This window comes from Rhinolophus hipposideros, assembly GCF_964194185.1.
Source record: "Rhinolophus hipposideros genome assembly, chromosome: 24".
Taxonomy (NCBI): Eukaryota; Metazoa; Chordata; class Mammalia; order Chiroptera; family Rhinolophidae; genus Rhinolophus; species Rhinolophus hipposideros.
In genome coordinates this window covers 3,734,591-3,757,427 of record NC_138070.1, presented here as the reverse complement: position 1 = coordinate 3,757,427, position 22,837 = coordinate 3,734,591, and the positions used below count along the sequence as shown (strand labels likewise).

The following is a 22,837-nucleotide window of genomic DNA, read 5'->3' as shown; positions in this document are numbered from 1 at the left end:
TGTCAACACGTGTTCAGGTCCTTTGCCCATTTTAAAGCAGGTTACTTATTTATTTATTCATTTATTTATTTTTGCTATTGAGTTGTATGGATTCCTTATATTTTTTGAGTGAGTTCCCTATCAGATATATGGTTTGCAAATATTCTATCCCATTCCGTTGGTTGCCTTTTCATTTTGTTGATTGTTTCCTTTGCTGTGCAGAAACATTTTAGTTTGTGGATTAGAAAAATTAACTTTATTAAAATGTCCATGCTACCGAAAGTGATCTATGGATTAGTGCAATCCCTATCAAAATTCCAGTGGCATTTTTCAGAGAAATAGGAAAAACAATCCTAAAATTCATATGGAACCACAAAAGATCCCAAAGAGCCAAAGCAAACTTGAGAAAGAACAAAACTAGAGGCATCACATTTCATGATTTCAGGCTATAGTAATCAAAACAGTATGGCACTGACATAAAAACCGACACACAGACCAGTGGAAAAGAATAGAGAGCCCAGAATAAGCCCACGCAACTATGGCCAACTCATTTTTGACAAAACCGCCAAGAACACACAATGGGGAGAGAACAGTCTCTTCAATAAATGGTGCTGGGAACACTGGACATCCACATGCAAAAGAATGAAATTGGACCCTTATCTTATACCACATGTAAAAATCAACTCCAAATGGATTAAAGACTTAAACATAAGACATGAAACCATAAAAGCCCTGAGACAGGGATTTGAGTGCACGGGGTGTTTGGGGAGGTGATGCCAGGGAGGGGAAGACAGCTGGACAGGATGTGCTTTGGGCCACGTTACTGCTCAGTAACCCCTGGGGAGCCTGAACCCCAGGGTGAAGCTTGCCTTAGAGCCACCCGTGGTGGCTGCTCCTGGTCACACTATGTCCTGGGGGCGTGAACTCCCCGCGCTCCAGGAGCACAGAGGGCATGAATGTGTAGCATCAGCAGCATCTGCTCCCCTCCTGGGCCCCTCCTGTCCCTGTAGGATGACAGTGGGGAGGACAGAGCCTCAGTAGGCGGGGGCCTTGCTTGCTCTGGCGCTCTCCGGTCCCCACCACGACCACCACCCTTTGGAGCCGTCTGATAGCTTCAATACTGGGCTCGATGAGCCCACAGGCCCTGCAGGAGCCTCTCAGGCTCTGGGCAACGTGGGTTCTAGGCCTGGTGCCCACATGGCTCCTGGCCTCCACCTCCGTCTGGCCTGTTTGTGCAGCGTGCGTGAGCGTTGTTTGTTCTCTGAATCAAGTGTTTGACTCACTCACAGTGATTGCGGCTGATAATTCCTAAACTAACACGCATCCCACTTGGCTGCTGTGCCTTGTTTGGTTTGTAGCTCTGGTTTATAACCTCTGATGGGACAGAGCTTAAGAGTGCCAGGGCTGCCTGGGGCTTCTCCTGCCCGGGGATCAGCTGGGTCCCCAGGGCTCAGGCTTTATGACGCTGCTGCTTGGTTACCACCCCCCCTTGGAGTCTCTGATGGATCTGAAGATGAGCTGACAGACAGTTCACCAGCGGAGTGGGGAGAGCAGGCTGCCAGACAGGGAGGGGCTGGGTGGGTCCGGCTGCACCTTTCATAGCCATCCAGGTGCCAGGGTGGGCCGCCCACATCCTGGGTCATCCTTGGAGCAGGACTCTGCCAGCAGGGCCTGTCGCCTAACCCCGCGGGGTGGGGGGTTGTTTACCTTCTCTCCATAGGATCAGGGAGGGCAGAGGCCACCCGGCAAGCTGCCTGGTCCTCCTGTGGGGCAGCCCTGCCTCTGGGAAGGCAGTCAACCTTGGTGCCTCACCTGGGTTGGGTGCTATTCCAAATAATAGGCGTTCTCATTGTTAGAGTTCAGCCTGGGCAGTAAATGAACTAGGGTTTCTCAGAACAGTCGCTGCTGAGACTCCCCAACTGACTTCAGGTGGACAATTGAATGGATTTAAATGAGATTAGGCCACATCATGAAAAAATTATCCCTCCTCCAATTCTCTTTAATCCAACTGATTCTTACAAGGAAAGAGAAAGCCTGACACTAATGAGTCACTAATGCCTCTCTAGGACTCCCAATTTCCCCTTTTTTAACAGAAAGGGCAGGATGCAGGCAGCAAGTCTCCCACAGCCCATTCTCCTCATTACTATTTAATAACCTCTTTTTGTCTTCATCAGATTTCCTTTTGCAGTTTTTATGCATGGCATGGTATTTTCATTTAGGGGGTTGGTGCAAAATTTTCTTTTAAATTAATTTATTGTAATGTTTTTCCCCTGACAGTGACTCCGTAATATGTTTTGTAAATAATAGTGTGGGTTGGGGTCTGCAAACTATGGCCCTGTGCACAATCCAGTCTGCAGCTTGTTTTTGTCAATAAAGTTTTATTGGCACTTATTGGCCATCATTGAAATATTATGTTACTCTGGCTGCTTTAATAGTACAACAGCAGAGTTGAGTGGTTTCAACTCTCTGGTCCACAAAGCCTGAAATGTGGACCATCTGGCCCTTTACAGAAAAAGTTTACTGATCCCTAGTATAGGTGGTACCGATATAGCAAAAATATGAAAGGTTATAAACAAATGGCTAAAGTTTGGAAAATACTGAAAAATTAACCATAAGTTCCATTGGCAGGGCTTTTGGTAACCATAGAAAATGACCAAACTTCAAATTGTTCAGCTGTTTGTCTGATGACTTTATCATCTTGAGATACTGCTAGGATGACCACATGAGCTGGAATTAAATGTATTGTATATCGCTCCCTGGTTCTGGATGGATACTGGTTGGCTGAATCGGCTGGGTGTTGGGGACAGGTGTGTGAATGTCCAATTTCTCCCTCTCTTTCCCTGCCTGGTCAGACTTTAGTTTCCTTTCCTAACTTAGGCTCCAGACCTATTTCTAGCTTCTCATTTAGTCCTCTGGTAGCTCCAAGCAATCCTCTTTTTCTCTTTTTCTTTTTTTTTCTTTTTTTTTTTATCACTGGCATGTCATCCAGTGTTTGGCGGGTGGTAGACACAGAGGGATTGCTAAATTGTTGAACTGGAAGTGACTAGAAGGAAAGGGATGGAAAAGTATCACCTTCCACACTAATGCCCCATTGCTCTCCTTCCCCCATTAACTTGACTCTGCTTTCTGACTAATGTCAGCATAGGGTGCAACGCATTTGTCGTAAGTAATGAACTGGGTGTGCCGGAATTGAGATGGGATGCGAAAGGTCACCTGAATGAGCCCAGAAACACACCCTTGATCAACGCGAGTCCCCAATTTTTTTTTAAACTGGGACCCTTAATATTATGGTTTTCTTTTGGAGCGTCCAATTGTATAATTAACACATTGGCAATCCTCTTTTTCCACTTAGTTATTTAATTACAGTATCTGCCTTCAATTCAATAAATATTTATTGAACTGAATGTGAGTTGGAGATATGAAAATAAAAGACATGACCTGTTCTCATGGACAACTCACATCTTATGGAACTCACCACCACCACCATCATTACTACCACCATCATTAACACCACCACCATCACCACCACCATCACCACCACCATCACCACCACCACCATCACCACCACCATCACCACCACCACCACCACCACCATCACCACCACTATCACCATCACCACCACCACCATCACCACCACCACCACCACCACCACAAACACCACTACCATCACCATCATATAAATGAGCCAACTTTAAATTGCCTCAATGCTTGACATTTCCCAAGTGTGCCACAAGTGGTCTTGGAGATAAAGCTTCTCAGGAACATTAGGGAACCCCTATCTTGCCAGAGCATCACTGCCTTGTGCAATGTCCAAAAGGACATTGGAAATGGACAAGTCAGGCTTGTCCCTTGTCAGGAAGATAAAGCTTCTATGGCTTTGCTCAAATTCCCCAGGAAAAGTATTTGTGGCTCAGGAAGTTGTATGTTAAATTTGAGTGGTTCATAAAAAATTTTCTAAAACTCCTTTTCCCCATTAATATATTTGCTTACTCTAATTGAGGCACTTAGAGAAGACCCAAAATTCAGTGAGTGAGTCCCTGTCGGGCACCAGGAATAGAATCACGACCAAGACACGGAGGGCCCTCGTCATCAAGATGCCAAGACAAACACACTCATAGCCTTTGCAGTGGAAGTGGTGGCTTGTGGTTCAAGTGCCACAGGGGGGGAAGAGGAAAAAAACCAAGAAATCTACATAGAGTATGATTTTCCTCATCAGCTTCTGTGCTGAAAATGCCCATGGCATTGCCAAGCACTCCTCCTGTGGGCAGAGGACGTACAGACTACATCATGGCCCTTTGAGTCATCGCCACAAGAACCAAGGTTGGCGGGGATCTAGAAAAACAACGGCAAAGCCTTTCCCCAGACAAGTCTCCAGCTCAGGAGCGAAAGCCTTTGGCTTAAGCCAGCCATATTGACAAAGCTTTATCTGGGTGAAAGGTGCAAAGCGAGGAAAAAGGATGATGAGAAAACCAAGGCTGAGTTCTTGCTTGGAAGAATTTGAGACAAGAAGGCAGAGCTGGAGCAGAATAAAGAAACTGGATGGTGACAGGAGAGGCCGTGGTCATTGTCCACTGCGGTAGTCTCTGGCTCATGAGCACTGACCTGGGGCCAGTTCGACGGAGGAGCTGAACTTTTGTCTAATTTCATCTTAATTGAAATGTAAAACCTGATACTCAATTCAGTTATTAGAGAACTTTTTAAGTATGTTTGGAACAACTTGTGTAGGTGAATCTAGCTTTTCACCTGTGTACTTTATGAAACTTACACTTTTCTTACAAATTGCATAATTTACATTGATAAATTTCCAATAAAAATATAACAGCTGAATGGACTTGTATATAAGTATAAAATGCACATCTGATTTCAAAGACTTCGAATAAAAAATAAAATGTCTAATCATTTTTTAATTTGATTGTGTGTTGAAATAATATTTTAGCTATCCTGCGTTAAATAATATATCACTAAAACTATTTTCACCTGCTTCTTTTTCCTTTTGTGGCTACTAAAAATTAAAATTACACCGTGCGGGTCACATTGTTTCTATTGGACGGGGCTGCCACAGTCAGTGGGAAAGCAGCAGACACTGCAAGACCCTGGAGTGGCTGTTGACACTAGTTCTTTTCTTTGGTGCACTCTGTCCTCTGCCCACTCCCCAGCCACACCTCAGGAGTAAATGTTTGCCAAGAGGCTGTTTATCACCCAGAGAGGAAGTAGGGTATAAATTAAAAAATGAATCACAAGTTAGAAATGTCACAACTCCCAGTGTTATCACTGACTCCGGAACCTTCCACAGAGTCTCAATCCCCCAGGGAGTTTGCGGGCAGTTTGGACTTGGATCACCAAAGTAATTGGATCAGCCTAAGTCTGACTCCTCAAGACCCCAAAAATCCTGTGCCCTGAATATGCTGGACTCTGCCGACCACAGGAAGATTTTGAAGTTCAAGATACAACGTCTCTGTAAACCTAAAATGATTTCACATGAAAAAGTTCAGTGTTTTAAAATGCGTCCTAAGTCTTGGACCCAAAACCAACCAGAAGATTTCTCCTTTTATGGCCCCAGCATATCAGTACTGGGGTATATTAGTACTTTTTAAAGGAGTCATTCTCTTACCCTTGGTCACCAACTTGGTAGCTACCTGCCACAGGTGGCTGATGAGCCCTTGAACTAGGGTTATCTTCCTTTATGTGCGTGTTTTACCACTTCCTGGCCAATTTCTCTCCGTCATTTTGCAACTCCCGCGAGTGGCAGACATTTCATTCCTCTACCTTTTTTTTTAAGACTTTATTTCATTTAGAGCAGTTTTAGGTTCACAGCAAAGTTGAGGGGAAGGTGGAGAGATTTCCCATATACCCTACACACTCAAAGCCTCCCTCACTCTCAGACCCCCCCAGAGGGGATATTTGTTACAATTGGTAACATACATGGATATGTCACATAGCTGACATGAGAGTGCGCTCTTGGTGTTGTTCATTCTACGGGTTTGGACAAATGTGTAATGACATGTATCCCTCACTGTGGTGTCACAGGGACATTTCACTGCCCTGAAAGCCCTCTGCGCTCCACCTGTTCTCCCCGCCTCCCCTGAGCCCCTGACAACCCCTGATCTTTTCGCTGTCTCCATAGTTCTGCCTTTTCCAAAATGTCACAGAGTTGGCATCACACAATGTGTAGCCTTTTCAGGTTGGCTTTTGTCACTTACTTGTATTTCAGGTTCCTCCATGTATCTTCATGGCTTGATAGGTCATTTCTTTTCAGCACCGAATACTATTCTGTTGTCTGATTGGACCACAGTTTATCCATCACCTACTGAAGGACATTTTGGTTGCTTCCTGTTTGGGCAATTATGAATAAAGCTGCTATAAACATTTCTATGCTGGTTTTTGTGTGGACATAAGTTTTCAGGTCCTTTGGGTAAACACCAAGGGGTGCGATTGTTGGATCACATGGTCGGTCCTTCACTTTTGATCCATCTACCCCCTTTCAGGACCCCTTGGCAAACCCAGCGTCTGCCAAAACCATCTTAAAATTTTGCCAGTGACTTTCATTTCACCACACCTCTTACCCAATCTTCATCCTTCTCAATGCTTGAGGATAAACAAAACAAAACAAAACAAAAAACAAATTTAGGAATGTTTTTTTTCTAAGTACATTTTATTATTGCAATCCAGCTTTTTCTCAGTTGGTATCTAAGACTTTGCCTCTTCCTGGCAATGGGTAGGGAGGCTGGCTCCATTTTCAATCACTAAGCTCCTTGCATTTGGGGCATGAGGATATTCCTGTTTGGAAATGGCTGTTCTTATCTGGATGGAGGCAGGCGGTGCCCTGTGGGGGCCAGAGAGCCCATCTGGCGCCCCTCCAGCCCACGGTCACTGGAGAGTACCGTTAGCGTCTCCATTCAAATCATTTCTTCATGCCACATGTGCTAAGCAGTAAACAGCTCTCCAGGACCCAAATAAAAAGGTCTTTATGGACAGAACAAACACAAGTAAATGCCAGAATCCAATTTAAATGAATAAATAAACCCCATTCCAAAGGCTACAGGCCACAAGATTTGGGGGAGACGAGCCAAGCAAGTTGGTTTCTTAATTCGAGGGAGGAAGAGAGATCCCAGACCCTGTCAGCAAACCCCAGCACCTCCAAATTTGAGGGTCCCAGCCTCCTCGAAGTGAAAGCAGACACCACCAGTTTTCTCAATCAACAACCAGCCTTTCAAATTTTGCATTTATAAATGAAGGCAAGTTGGATGTCACAGACTTGGCAATGTGGGCGTCCCTGCCTCCTCGGGTCTGCAGTGGAGCTGAGGGCCTGGAAGGTGACACTGGACCACCCAGTGTAAGCTCCCATGACCCGTTTGTCTTATCATCCCAACAACACTGGCTCATCTGTCCCCTGCCAGCAGGAGGAAGTGGCCGTTCCTTGTCTTGACCTGTCACTCCTTCCCTTGATAAGCCCCACCATCTGCCCCCCTTCCCTAAGGAACTTTTTTTTACTCCATCATTTCTTCTTACACACAATGCTGCTCAAAGCTTCCGTTCCCTCATGGTCAACAATGTCTGCAGTATAGACGCCCAACACTCACTGTGCCTTTTCTCCGTGTCTCTTGGCTTTGGCTCCAGTCCTGATTGACCAACTCTGTCTCTATCCCTGGTCTGAAACCCTGAGAATCAGAGTGTGGACCCAGAATTTTACACCTGGCCACTTCAGAGGCCACCATCCCTCCTTCCCAGGAATCTCAGACTTTCCCTGGGCAGGAGTGATGGGTGCTGTGGGCCTGGCGAGGAAGTGGGTGAGCAGGCACCATGATTGGACAGGCCAGGATAGTTTGTCTTCCCAACTTGTTCATCCCTTCACTCCATCAACATTTCTGAGGCATTTTTAATGTGCCGGGCACTGGGCAGGGAAATACGGGGGAATTAAACAGCATTCTTGCCTGGGTGGGGCTCAGTCTGCAGAGAGAAACAGAATCACTATCAGCTTTTAAGATCATGACCCAAATACAGTGAGTGAGATGAGTGGGGGTCTCTATAGAGGGGGTGATTGGGGCAGGGCGGACCACCTGGGCGTCAGACAACTGAGGGCAGTCAGGCTGAGAGGCACTCGGGGTGGGCAGGTTAGGGGACATCGCTGTGGCATAAACCAGAGGCAGGAAGTGAGTCAGAGGGACTTTGATGGCATCTTCAGAAGCTGGGTCAGTGTCCAGCAAGTGACAAGAGAGCCATTGAAGGACCTGGGGCACCTTTCCTCCTCGAATGCCAGTAACAGGTCCTCACCCAGATCTGAAGAGCTGCTGGCCGGTGTCTCCTCAGTCTCACTGTGGTGCAGAAACAATGTGGTATTTTTTGAGGGAAATGGGGCATCTTTGCCAATCCGGCCCATCAGTTACACCTCTGGTTTTGACCTAAAGTCTGGCTTTTCAAGGGGCGCTGGGAGCTGTGGCTGCCAGCCCGAGGAGGAGCCCAAAAGAATGGTACCTGTGTCTGCCTGAGACGTCCCACCCACCCACACTGGGCTCTTGTGCGAGAAATTTGGAGCAAAACCGAAAGGCTGGTCCCACGTCTGGGGGGCCGCAAAGGGCTGGGGAGCTGGCCCAACGCTGGGCTCCCTGAAATCCTCAGACTGTTTTTCAAACATTGGGGGATTGGTTAAAATACAAAGTCGGTTTTTCCAGGTTATGCCTTGTCCCCCTCAATTTCACCCTATTTGTAGGTCTGTGGAAATTTAACCTTTGTGTGGGCATCCGTGGGGGGTGTGTGTGTATGTGTGTATGCGTGTGTGTACACGTGCACACGCGTGTTGTAGGGGAAAAGTGTAGAAAACAGGAACCTGGGAGCTGAGGACTGAGTATAGAAGAATTGCAAGCAATAAATTCAGCTCCATTTCCATCACAGTCTGGCACTCCACTAGAATAAGCTGGAAATATTTTTTTTAAGTTGACATCATGCCATTCTATAGTAAAGAGCAGCTGTATGGGTTGAATTGTGCCCCCAAAACTCATACATTGGAATCCCAATCCCCAGCACCTCAGAATGTCACCTGATTTGGTGTAGGGTCATCACAGACGTCATTAGGTAAGGTAAAGTCACCCTGGACGGAATAGGGTGGGTCCTGATCCAATATGACTGCTGTCCTTATAACGGGGAGAGGTTTGGACCCCAATGCAAACCAGAAGAAGCCGCGTGAATACTGGAGTTGTACCACCAGAAACCAGCGGGGTGGCGGGGAGACACCCGACGCCTTTGCCGGGGGCGTGGCTCTGCCAGCACCTCCATCTCAGATGTCCTCCTCCAGAGTGCGAGACAGTGCTTTCCTGTTGTGTCAGCCGCTCACTCTGAGGTGGTGGCAGCCCCACACCGGAGTGGCGATGCCATTGACCCCCAACGGTGGGTCATTAAAAAGGGAACTTTGGGTTCCTTGGGCGCCTCATTTTCCTGTTTTGTTTATGTGTTTGTTGGGTATGCGTAGGCTAATGAATCTGAGTCTCCATTTCTTCACCGCCCATCAGAGCTATGTCATTCCTTCACTCTCCTTCCCCGGAAAGAAAGCTTTCCTCACTCCAGTCCAAGCTCTGCACTTGGCCCACACATACCCCATTGTTTTCTTTCTTCACGTTAAGGAAAATGGTAGCACCTCCACCCTGACCCCAGCCCTGTGAAGTGGGGAGCAGTATTTCTTGATGGCCGGGAATGTGCTTCTGGGGAGAAAACCCCTCAGCTTCACAATCTCTGCTCTATAATTTATTATCTTCAAGATTGTGGGCAGGCTACTAAGTGTCTAGCAACCTCAGTGTCACCAGCTGTAAAATCCCAGGGACATTAACATCTTATGAGACCTGAATAAGGTCATGCAAAGAGTGCCGAATCCAGACAATATTAGTACAAAAGGCAGAGTTTTCTAAGATGCATTAAATTTGCTCTTTCACTTGGTAAATACAGTTGAGAACCTTCTACCTGTCATGTAATGTTCTAACAGGTGGAATGCCAATGTCAACCAGAATGGCCTCTGCCTTTCAGGACACAAAAGGAATGAACTAGCATAGCATATACCAACGTGGATGAACCTACAAAAATAATATTGAGTCAAAGCAGCAAGCTGTTGAAGAACAGATACAGTTAGATATACATATGAGGCCTAACAATTAAGTGCACGAACTCATCCTACGAAATCTGCTACACATCTCATTACTGAATATCACTACAGTCACCTTCAAAATACTCCCCTTGGGAAGCTATGCACTGACGCCAGTGCCTAGTCCACCCTTCAAAGCAATTCTGGAACTCTTTCTCTGAAATGGCCATCAGAGCTGTCGTCATCTTACCCTTGATGTCCTGAATGTCATTCAAATGTCTTCCTTTCTGTATTTCCTTTATCTCCGGGTAAAGAAAGAAGTCATTGGGGACCAGATCAGGTGAGTAGGGAGGGTGTTCCAATACAGTTATTTGTTTACTGGCTAAAAACTCCCTCACAGACAGTGCCGTGTGAGCTGGTGCATTGTCGCGATGCAAGAGCCGTGAATTGTTGGCGAAAAGTTCAGGTCATCTAACTTTTTCATGCAAATTTTTCAGCACTTCCAAATAGTAAACCTGGTGAACTGTTTGTCCAGTTGGTACAAATACATAATGAATAATCCCTTTGATATAAAAAAAAGTTTGGCGACATCATTGTAGCAAGTTCGCAAACTTAATTGTCAGACCTTGTACAGCTTAAAAACATATGTGTAGAAATGTTTAAAGAAATGCACAGGAATTACTAACACCAAATTCAGGATAACTGCTAACTTGGGTAGGATGCTAGCACTTCAGTTGTTTGGTTTGGTGATGTTTTCTTTCTTAATCCCATGGAGGGTGTGTGGTTTTGTTATATTAGTCTCTAAATCTCTTTGATCACCTGTAGTTTTCATTTTTAAAAAAATCAAAAGAAAGATAACGGGATTGAGAACCTGGTGTCTGCTTTCGTCTCCAAGGTTCCAGCTGCCAAAATACCATTTTGCCTGTGGTTTGAGTAGTTCCTGCTAGATTCCAGCCCTTATTAACTAAGAATTTTGCTCAAACCCTTTATAAAATGTGAAATGACAGATGCTGCGTGGAAGAACCAGAGACACCACGGCTACCCCCGTGTTTATTTCATGTTGCATGTTATAATGTATTGATTTATAAGGGAAAATCTTGTAGCACACTCCTTGGCCCTCGGCCCATGGCTAAGAAAGATTGCTCAGAAACGAGCACTGTTTACGGCTTTTCTATATTTAATGGCCTGAGGGATGAAGGAAGGAGAGGGGCCTGAGCAGTGGGTGGGGGAGTTCAACTTGTTGACTATGACTCTGCCCCCTGCCTTTTCCCTCCAACAAATTCCTTCCAGTTCTCTTTTAAAAGGTTTCATGGTGAACCGATGAATAAAGCCCCATCACAGGCTGGCTTTCATAGACAACAAAACTAGGCTACTGTGGAATAAATTGTTGACTTAGTGGCTAAGGCACCTGACGGAGGAGGAAAGAAGGAATGTGTGGGTATAATTGGGTCTCGGTGGAGAGCAAATTAAGGTGGTACGCGTTTCGTTACTCAGGGACCCAGCTTGGGAAGATTCTGGAATGTTTCCAAGAACAAAAAATAAGTCCCGACTGCTGTGGAAAACTAGAGGGGCAGAAAGTGGATTTAGGTAGGAATCCCCTCGCTTTTCACTGGCTTTGTCTCGGCTCCTACCCTCTGCCTTCATTTTTGGCTGGCTTTCTGGCAGCCGGCCAGAGTAATGGTTGGTCTCATTAGGACACATCTCTGAGCGCGGGCCTCCATCCTACCTCAACTCCCAAACTTGGGATCACGCTAACTAATACCCTCATCCCACAGGGAATCTGAACTTGTGATCCTGTATTTCAGGCGGATGATGTTAGGCCTCGTGACTCTCAAAGGCCTCAGCTTCTCAGGCACAGAACCTGCGACCCTGGGTTCTCTTCCCAGCGCTGGGGAACGACTGGCCGTGGTGGAACTGTCACGTCAGCGCTGGGACAAAAGCTTTGGCCCCATAATTTTTCTGACAGAAGTCATGTGATAGCATAATAAGATGGCGCCCGCGTGGTGACTTTGGCAGAAAGACCTGAAAGAGGAATCTTTTTGCGCAAGTGCCCAGGATGACCTCAGTGTCTCCCAGAGTCACTCGCCACTGCTGAGGCCACCAGCATCACCGTCCTGATCGATGTTCTCTTCTTCAGTGAGCAACCGGTCCTCCATTGCCGGGCTTTGTGTGGGAAGTTTCCCAACATCGCTTTCACCAATTTGTTGAAATCCTCCACTTTTCCCCAGAGTAGTCCTTTTACTTTGCAGCCTCTTGTACAGGTTTTTGCGTTGCTTGGTTGGCTGTTGGGAACGTGGCACGAAAGTAACTGCAAGGCACATGGACAAAGAATAACAAGATGACATGGAATTATGCCGTCACCCAGGATTTCCCCCATAAGTATGTGCCCCAAAGCACAGGGAACAGAGTTTGTACACAGGCACATGTACCTGCGTGTCGCAGCACACGGGTCACAGTGGCCAAAGGGTGGGAACAACCCACATGTTCGTCCGTAGATGAAGGATAAACAAAAGATGGTCCATGCACACAGTAAAGCACCACTGGGCCATGAAAAGGAACAAGCGCTGACACTCGCCACACGTGGATGAACCCTGAAGACATGATGCCGAGTGAGAGAAGCCAGACACAAAAGGCCACGTGATATATGATTCCATTTCTACGAAACGTCCAGAACACAAATCCAGAAGCAGAAAGTTTATTAGTGATCGTTAGGGGCTGGTGGGAGGGGAATATGGGGAGTGACTGCTACTGGGTGTGGGCTCTCCTTTTGAGGTGATGAGAATGTTCTGGAACTAGATAGAAGTGGTGGTTGCACACCATTATGCTAAATGCCACTGAATTGTTCGCTTACATGGTCAACTTCATGTTATGTGACTTTCACGTCAATTCTAACAAAAAGAGTAACAGGATGGTCGAGTGGAGCCTCATTTGACAAGGGGTCGGTGCATTAGTGAGTGTGTTCTTGTGACGATCACGTCTGCATGCCACCCCAGACGGTGGGGACAGGCAATGGAAGCTTGGACAGCAAGGACCCCTGTCTTTCACGTCAGCCTCTGGGATCTCGGACTCCAGGTCTGGCTCCTGGTGGGCCCAGGAGGGAACCCAGAATCCAGGCAGGTGTGGACCCAAGGGGTCAAGCTCAGCCCGCAGTTCATGGGGTCTAGCTTGGACTGGGACCCTTGGACGGAACCACTGGTTTGGGCGGGCACAGAGGGAGCCAGGCTGGGAACTTGCACACTTGCTCATCCATCTGAGTGAGGGACAGGCAGCTGACCACTGCCCAGTCTCCTGGATGGGCTCGGTGGCCTGGCCTCAGGGAACCTGGAACAGGTTCCAGAAAGCAAATCCACAGCAGACAGTGTGGAACGCTGCAGCAAACAGGGGCAGAGAGCATACACTTTGGCCTCAGACAGACTTGTGTCTGATACCAGGCTCCATTCTCCATTCTCAAGTGACTGGGGCCTGTCCCTTTACCTCCCAGCCTTCACTTGCCACATCTGTTAAGTGGGATAACAGCCCCCACCTTGTAGAGCTGTGAGGACTCAGTGGGGTAACATTTGGGAAGTCCCCAGCCATTAGTATCTTCCTTGTTGCTCTTGTGTTATTTCAAATCAAGTGTCACAAACGCAAGAAGAAGGCTCGTCAGAGCCATTTTCCACCTTGACAGTCAGGAAGCCGCCCTCAGACCCACTCTGCCTCCTGCGCCCTCACGCCTCAGAATGAGAAGGGAATAGGCCGTATGCAGCCCTGACCAGCTCATTTTTCCATCCCAGCCTGAAAAAGCCCCCAAAGTGTGCAAGAAATTAGAGGTGAGAGGGGAAAGGCTATCCACTGACCCCCTCCCCCACCAAACTGAGAAAGGAAGCAATTAGGGAGGCAGCTGCCCCAGGCACCAGGGACCCCAGGCACAGCCCGGAGGGGGGGCAGGGGACGCTGACATTCCAGGAGGAGGGTGTAGGGGCTGTGGGCGCCTGTGGGGACAGCGCCAGGAGAGCAGTTTCCAGGCTCTCGGCCTCACGTGGAAAGGTGCAGGCTCGGGTAGTGGATGGCCATCAGCTGTGACTGGTTGGCCATCAGCTGTTAGCGGTTAGCCATTGGCCACTGATGTAACTGCTGTGGCTGAGCTAGCAAGTGGATTGCAGCTGGCAAGTGGGGTCGGTTGGCAGAGACAAGTGGACGGCGGGTTGCGGATCGTATGGCTCCTGCTTCCTGTGTCTCCAACCCAGCCGCCAGCGAGAATATAGTGGTATGACTCCCCTATCCATGGCTCCATGGGTGTTCCTTTTTGGCCTCACCATATCCTGTGTTCCTATGCGGGGAGCAGGCCCAGAGACCCCGCATGACACCCTGCATGACAGCACCCTTGGCACCTGCCCTTGGGGCTCGGGCCAGCAGGGGCCATGTCTCCTGGGGGACCTCCTCCAGCAGTGGTCTAGAGACCCTGGGAAGGAGCAAGGGGTCACCTGGGGTCTGAGAACCTGGATGGGGAGAAAAATCCTTTATCACTATTTTCACCAGCCTCTAAAGCAGGGGTGTCCAAACTTTTTTCAACTTTTTTTTACCAAGGGCCAGATGCAGTAAAATACACAAACAGCCGGGCCACTCACTCGAGGTGAAGTACGTATTGCCTCACCTGGTTTATTTAAGTAAACTAAATATATTTTTGGAATTTGCTGCAGGCCAATTAAAAATGGATTGAGGGCCGCAGTTTGGACACCCCTGCTCTAAAGCATGTTCATTCTATTAGGAGTCTCCTTCTATTACAAACCTCAAAAATGAACAGAACCTGTGACTCTGTTCTCTGTAAGACTCGGAGGTATTTGCACGTCGTGTTACGGCCATCACTCATTTACACTTGTTGCTACTTCAAAGTTCCAGAAGGTTCAGACTGCTGCAGCATTGCATTATTTAATGCACCTATAGAAAATCACATCTGTTTAATATTGTGATACATGTTTTCTTACCTTTGGTTATCTTTGCAAACCGCTGTATTTTATGTTATGCTTTTAAAAACGATTCTGAGGAGGGATCCATGGGGTCCATGAAACTGTCAAAGGGGTTGATGGCACGTAAATCAAATAAGTCAACAATTATTATTGGAAAAAAATTTCATTACGTTTAAAAACCATAGTTTACATACACGCAAAAACTGGGAGCGGGCGGCAGAAAGTGGAAAATAGCGTTGTTTGTGTCATTTTACATGGATACCATTTAATTCCTGACCGTGACAATTATAGAGAGACTGGAATAGTTTTTATTGAAAGGCTCACATTAGTATAACTAAAACCATTTTACATCTTTCACATCCCTCGAGGGAAAAAGAAGACAACAGTACCCGTTTTTATATAAAGAGTTCTGAATAATGCAAATGGCACAACGACTCCAGAACCTAAAACAAGAGAGAAGGGACACAGGGTGTATTTCCTGTGAAAATAAATCTGAGTTGGTAAAATGACACAAAGACAGACTCTAGTGCTGATTCAAAAAAGAAAATCCAACTACGTGCTGCATACAAGGGACACCCCTAGAATAACGTGACACCGTGAGGTTGGGCACACAGAGGGGCAAAAAATGTGTCGGGCAAATGAGAAGAGAATATGTCTGAGAGGGATGGAGGGAGGCACTGATTCTTCAGAGGCCAGAGGATTTAGTGGGTCACTCGATATTGATAAAATCACGTAGCACAACTCACCCGGCATTGGGTCACACTGCAGACTCGGGGAAAGATAAGGCTGAACCAGTCTGAAATTTGATCTCCACCCCTCCCTCTTGTTCCCTCACCCTGGCCCCCCAACACGTTTCCGGGTCCCCAGTGCTGCCAGTGAGCTTAATATTTTGCCAGTCTTTAACTCCAAGACCTCCCTTTCTCTCTCTCTCTCTCTCTCTCTCTCTCTCTCTCTCTCTCTCTCTCTCTCTCTCTCTCCCAGCAACTCACATTCAGAAATCATTCCAGGCACTTGAAATTCAGAATATAAACATCTGAGACAGCCCCAGGCCCCAAACTTGCCAACACGCCCTATTTTTCCCGACACCTGTCTTCATTGCTCCTTCTTGCTTTCTCTAAGCTGTTTGTTCTTGTCCTGTCCCAGGCGCGTCATGCTGATTCACGAAGAGGCCACTTTCTCGGGGGTAAGAAATAAATTCATCCTCATTTTCATTGTTTATAACTAACCAACACCTGCTCTGGGGATGTGAGAATGCTGAGTGTTCCACCCTCCTTTCAATGTTATCCCCCCCACCCCACCCCAGTACAAGGGCAACACCTATTTAGTAGAGAAAATGTGTAAAAGAACACAAGAAGCCACCATTCTCACACACAGAGGTGACAAGGACAACACCAATAATGGTGACACTCACCATCATTAACTGGACACTAGACAATCAACACATCTCACCCCGTGGCCTCCTCAGCAGTAGGTACTGTCATTGTCCCCATTTTACAGATGACAAAACTGAGGCTTAGAGTCAGCCAGTAAGTGCAGGAGGTGGAACTTGAACCTAGCTGTCAGGCTGTCCCTGTCCTTATGTATGTGTATATTTGCCACAGACCTGGAATGTGCTGGTCACGGTGTGCTTTTTCCATCTCACATTGAATGGCGGCAGCATTTTCTGCTCTCCCCTCACTTTGTTTCTCCCCGGGGGTATCTGCAGGCACTGAGGAGAGCAAACCCCTCTCCTCCACCCCTTGAGTGTAAACATTTCAGCACCACGCTGCCAAAGGAGAGAAAAAAAGAATCCCCACCTCAGATTAAAAAACCAGAAAACCAGGCAATGGAGAGTGAAAGGCAGCTTTGTGCAGCGAAAGGGGGGATGGGGACCATCCCAGGGCCAAGCCCTCAGCCACCTCAGTGGGGGCACAAGGCTGGAACCACAGCCCGATGGCTCAGAACAGGCAGCACCCAAACTGGGGACAACAGTAAACCTGCTCTGGGCACTGAGATGGTCTTTCCTACCAAGGCCCAGGGGGCCTGATGCTGCCCGTGGGGCAGGGGCTTGGATCCTGCTAGAAGGGGACCAACTTGTCCCCTCAGCGCCACCCAGAGCAGCAAGCCCCCTCCCCTTTGTCTCAGCTCACTTGAAAACAGAATGATTTTCACTTTAAGACTGTGGAGTCTCTGTGCAGGAGGAGAGTGGGCACAACCCGTGAGGAGGGCTTGGTGGCTTCCAAGAGCATGTGAGTAGCATTGACTGTCTGTCCCCTAACCACACGCTTCAAGGAGGTTTCCTAGCGGCATAGACACAGAGAAGGGTATTTCTCACCCACACATGGTGAGCTGGGTTACAGATAATTCTGGGGGTAGCTGGCCGTCCTTGGTATTCCTTGGCCTGTAGACACATGTCTACACTTTGCCTGTGTCGTCACGTGACCTTCTTAGGACGCCTGTCATTAGGGTTAGGCCCATCCTACTCCAATATGACCTCCTGTTAATTTGATCCCTATTTCCAAGGTCACATTCACGGGTCCCTGGGGTTAGGACCTCAATATATCTTTGTGAGGGGGCGACACAATTCAACCCACGACAGGGCCCTTATCTGCCAGTTATTTGTCCCCATGTGTGAGTGTGTGCACATGTAAGTGTGTATTAACTCACGGGAGCTCATCTCACCAGCTTCCATTTCAGAGGACCTCTCGGTTTCGTTGGGCTGCGTTTCCCGACGCCCGGCCCCAAAGCACACTCACTGGTGCGTTCAGGCTGCAGGCAGCGTTACAAGTGTTCTGCTCATCCTTTCCCAGAAGACAGCAGGCTCGCACTCAGGCAGGGCTCAGAAAGTGTCTTTCGAGAGAGCTCCAAAGATCTCTCTTTTCCCATCAGCTCCACAAAAGGAGGATTCAGAGCCGGCGGTGACCAGACAGGTGGAGCGTGTGATATGGCTTCTGTCTGCGAGGAGGACAATGGGCTGATTCATTACGAGGACCTGCGAGCTGGCCAGGGCGGATGGACGTGAGGCCAGAGCTGCAGAGGTCAGCGGAGCGGTCGGCTGAGAGAGTGGTTCCCAGGGCCTCCAGGACATGGTCTCCCATGGGAGGAGAGGGACCTGGCCCAGGCCTCACAGACAACAGAGTGAACTGAGCTCCAAAGCTCAAAACCAGGGGCCTTCACAGCCTGGGCTCCCGCGTGCACAGGCCCGGCCAAGGGGGCAGCCCAGGAGGGCTGCAGTGAGTTCTGAGGGTTTTCACCACCTTCTTCCCTGGCGGTTAGTGCAGATGAAAGGGCCGACTGCCCTCAGTGAATAAAGGAACCTCTTCGATGATTATCTCGAAGGATCCAGATATTACTTTTCATCATGACTGCTATGAGCTGAATATTTGTGTCCCCCAAATTCATATATTGAAACCCCAACTCCCAGTGTAATGGTACTAGGAAGTGGGGCCTTTGGGATACCTCCTCATGACACCTTAAATCATGAGGGTGGAGCCCCCACGTTGGGGTTAGTGCCCTTATAAGAGGCAGTACAGCTCTCCCTCTCTCTGTCTCTGTTTCTGTCTCTCTGTCTCTGTCTCTCTCTGTCTCTTTCTCTCTCTCACTCTCTCTCTCTCTCTCAGCTAGAAACAACCAGGACGGAGGCCTCACCAAGAACCCGACCACACTGGCGCCCTGGTCTTGGACTTCCAGCCTCCAGAACCATGAGAAAGAAACGTGTTGTTTAAGCCGCCTCAGTCGATGGTATTGTTACAGCTGCCCGAACGGACCAAGGCAGTGGCCAGATGACAATGAGTGGGCCTGTCACTTAGCATGTCCCAAACATAAGGCGTGCCTGTCTATGTCCAGATGGAGGTTGTAGAATCACAGAGGTCTCTGCTGTGCTGATGTGTGTGATGGAAGCTTGGGGTGCAGTGCCCAGGACAGAGCGTCTGTGGGGTTCACTGCCTGCAGTGTCCTGGGAGGGAGTACAGGCACATGCCTCCGAACCTCGTGTGACTCTCGGCTCTGCCGTTTACCAACTAAGTCAGCCTGCACATCTTGTTTAAAGTTTCCCCCGCCATCATTGGGGTCCTACTAACTCGGACCTCATAGAGTTGCTGTGAGGCTTAAATGGGGTACATATATCTGTCTTCACCTGGCGGGTGGTCGTGCCGGTGTCCTCATACCCCCAAAGTGCGTCCAACCCAGCAGTTGAGAGTTGTGAAAGTTGTACATGTGAAAGTTGTACCCTAAAAATAAAGGCAAAAAGAAATGGTGTACTCTCTAGTCAGAGTCCAGGGGGGTGGATTTAGTCAGTGCTTCGGGAAGGAATTGGAGGGAGCCCGCTGCGTCCTGGGGTCACCTGAGGTGTGAGCGCTGAGGCCTCGAGCCTTCGGCACCCTTTCCAGCTTCCCCGAGCGGCGAGTGTCCCCAGTGTCCTCAGGTGTGTCCCAGGAGGAAAAACACCCTGTGAGTCAGCGCTGTCGGCTCAGGAACACCTCGCTTTACCCTTCCGTGACCCAGGGGCAGCGGAAGGAAGATGAGCTCTCTTGTATCTGTGGCCAGCAGGGAGGTCACGCCCTCTGTGGACTCGGGGCCCCATTTGAGTTCAGAGACCCCATGGTGGGGTCGCGCCTGGGGAGTCCCCCGCCAAGCAAGCCACCACCTGCCCAAGAGAATGTCTGAGGGTCCCCTCCCACCTGTCACTCGGCTTCTGTCAGCAGTTTACCCGAACACATCTGCGTCCCCACCCTCCAGTTAGGACTGCTGAGTGGAGTAATTTCCAGAGCGGATGGAGCTAGGAGGGCTGGGGCCACGGCAGGGCTTTGTAACACCCCAGGCAGCTGAGGTCCACACGTGGCCGGCCCTTGCCCATATACCAGGGGCTGCACGGGCTGTGCTCAAGTCCAGATGAGGCCCGAGAGGGAGCAGCCATATAGGGTTACCCTCACCCCCAAACTCCTGCTGAGCCTCCCTCTCTACAGTGCTGGAGATCTCAGGGTTCGTCCTAACACCAGTTGAAAAGAACCGTCTGGAATGTATGCTCAGCATCCCCTCACAACGCAACCTGGAGCCAAGCATGTAGAAGGATGGCAGTCAGAGTGGCAGCTGCTGTTGAGCCAACTTTGAACTTGAACTGTTTTGAAATCCAGCTCATAAATCTGCAGCTCGGCCTGGGGGACGCACCTTCAGGTCTGGGTGTGGAGTTTGCAGGAGAGGCCTGGGGTCTCCAGCACAATGCGGGCCTTTACAGGAGTGTGGTGAGTGAGAGTCAGCGCGTGCATGCGGGCATGCGTGTGTGCGTATGTGCGCCTGTGTGCGTGTGTGTGTGCATGTGTGTCTGTGTGTACCTGAGGACAGAGTGTTGTGGACAGTGCCAAAGCGAGGGCGCCTACATCTGGAAAGTGTCAGGTTTAATGCCCAAAGCCACGGGCCCAGGTCAGCTCAAAGTACATGTTTGCTCGCAGCCGCAGCTGTGAAAACGCCCGCCTGCCGGGGCTTGGCTGGGCTCATGTCAAGTTCCCTCAGAGACAGTGGCCCCTTTGTCAGATTCCATTCCAATCCCCCGTTTCAAAGTCCCTGGCCTGCCACGGGGCCCCCGCCACAAACAGCTGCCGGGCAGCATCTGTCTGAGGCGGCGTTCATTCCGCCTCGAGAAGGAAAATATCGTAATTTAGGGGCGTCCAGACTTTACCCCTTCCCTCCCCCAGGAACCCCCGTGTCCAGCTGATTGCACACCCACCACCGTGGTGTCATTGGGGCGTCCCCGTAGCACACCCAACTCTCCTGGGGAGCTCGCTCCACTTCATTTCGTTCTTGGTGGCTGTCACTTGGGAGATCGTTCCCCTGTGGCTGGGCTGGGGTTTGCGTTTGGAAGTTGATGAGGACGCAGCAGTGTGTGTGCAGTGCGTCCGTGCATGGAGGTGGGTGCATTAGGGCCCACCTGGAGACGGCCAGAGTCTTAGCCGGGTTCAGCGGAACTTGAGACCGAGGCTGGTGGGCAGGAAGTTTGTTTGGGAATGCGGTTCCAGGGAGCAGGAGGGAGGGGACGCGCCGTGCTTTGCACAAGAGCTGCATTCATTGAAGCACCTATAGAAAAAAAAAAACAAAAACAAAGAACCCCGCATGTGTGTGTGTGTGTGTGTGTGTGTGTGTGTGTGTGTGTAATCACTCTTTCTGTAAAGAAACTCTCAGGAGATAGGGTCCAGTCCTTCTGGAATGCAGTGATGCTTTTTATAATTTCTAATGTTTTTCCCTGAAGGATTCCCTGTAACCCAACATGCATTGACTACTTATCATGTGCCCGACACTACCAGGAGCTGGGTGGGGAGCGGTGGGTGAACAAGACGGGTGAGGTTCCTTCCTCCATGCAGTTGCCCGCTGGTGTGAGAGACACAAAAGTGAACCCCATAATTTTAAGTGGCCATACGTCCGTGAAGACCACAAAGCCGGGTGACGGAGTCCAGAGCGTCCGGGAAAGGAGCTGGGACAGTGAGGCAGGATGGTCAGACATGGCATGCTGAGGAGACGGCATCTCAGCAGAGCCCTGAACAGTGAGAAGAATCCAGCCTTTGGTTCCAAGACAAACATTTCCTTACTCTCTACTTCCTCTCTGATAGAAGCCCAGGCACCCAGAAACAACTGCAAAAAAGCCACTTCTAGAGCCCGGGTGGGAGGAGAGGCTCTAAGAAGCTTCCAGATGTCCAGCATTCTGTCCAGCTGGCTTCCAAGCAGAGTCTTTACCGGGCCCTCGACACCGGCAGGTGCCAGGAGGCTCACCGTGGGTCCAGAAAGTCAATCTGAAACCGGGTATTTTCTTTAGCTGGGTTCTTTTTGCAGCTATCGAGTTTCCTTGTATGTGAAGAAACCCTGGGAAATTATTTGTTTAACAAGAGCATTTGGTATTTCTCAGTCTTTTTTTTTTTTAACCTTCTTTCCCTTTGCTCTTGTTTTTCTTCTCTTTGTTTGGCTTTTGAGCAAAAACTTCCTACCCACTGTGATATTTTCCCCATGAATAGCTAAGTAGGCTAGAAAAACAGGAGTAGGAAACATGGTGGATGGCCGGAAGTCAAGGTCAACAGCAGGCTGGGAGCCTCCCAGGAGCACCTTGGTTCACGTCAGCAAGTGGCTCCGATGTCAGTTGGCCACGTAAGTTCCATGGAGCGTACCGCTCTCGCAAGATGCCACTTCTTTAAGTCCCTGAGGTGGGAAGTGGCAATTGCAGATGTCTTACTTAGCATGTCCTGGAGGGAACAAAGAAAGAAAACCCATCTGTTGTGTGAAGTTAGCGACAATCAGTTGAGGGACATTGGCTGATCCCAGTGTCACCCAGCAGTATTAAATCTAGCCTGCGAGACAGAGACAAGGATTAACAGAAGTCTATGAAAATGGTGATTAAGCCCTTGAACATTTTACCCTCTCCTACCAAAAAAAAAAATCTCTGAATCATAGAGCTTCGAAAAAAGGGGGAAAAATCAAATGGAAAGTAAAAGAAAAAAAAATCATTCTTTGTCATTTGTCTGCTCTAAGAATTAGAGCAGAGTTACCACACTTTGGTAAGTTAAAATGAAACTAGCTTACTGAAAATTTTTACCATTGTTGATTTTCAAGGTGAAATTCCAATCAAACCTTTCTTTATTTTTAAAACATGGAATTTTTGACCCCACGTCAAGTGGCCTCACCTCAGGTGACCTAGTTCTGGTACCTCTTACACGTCCTTCCCTCCCTGCGTTTGTCTACCTGACTGGTGTCCCAGAGAGAATTATTCCATGCCCCTGTCCTGTGTCCCAGCAGTCGTGACGTATACCCCACGGAGTTAAGATCTCCTTCTTCTGGAGTCTTCTTACCTTCCTCGTCTCTGTATTGGTCAAGATGAGCAGCACTGGCT

General features: G+C 48.7%; 1 protein-coding gene across 1 annotated transcript in view; it reads left to right on the top strand.

Annotated features, from left to right (window-relative positions):
* The window catches only part of LOC308492617 (uncharacterized protein), a gene marked incomplete at its 5' end in the record, with an annotated part of 176,933 nt that extends 158,954 nt beyond the window's left edge, over nt 1–17,979 (top strand). Inside the window, 2 exons of the mRNA XM_081037784.1 lie at nt 16,135–16,174; nt 17,860–17,979. The remainder of the gene's footprint in view (nt 1–16,134; nt 16,175–17,859) is intronic.
* Nucleotides 17,980–22,837: the final 4,858 nt, after the last annotated feature.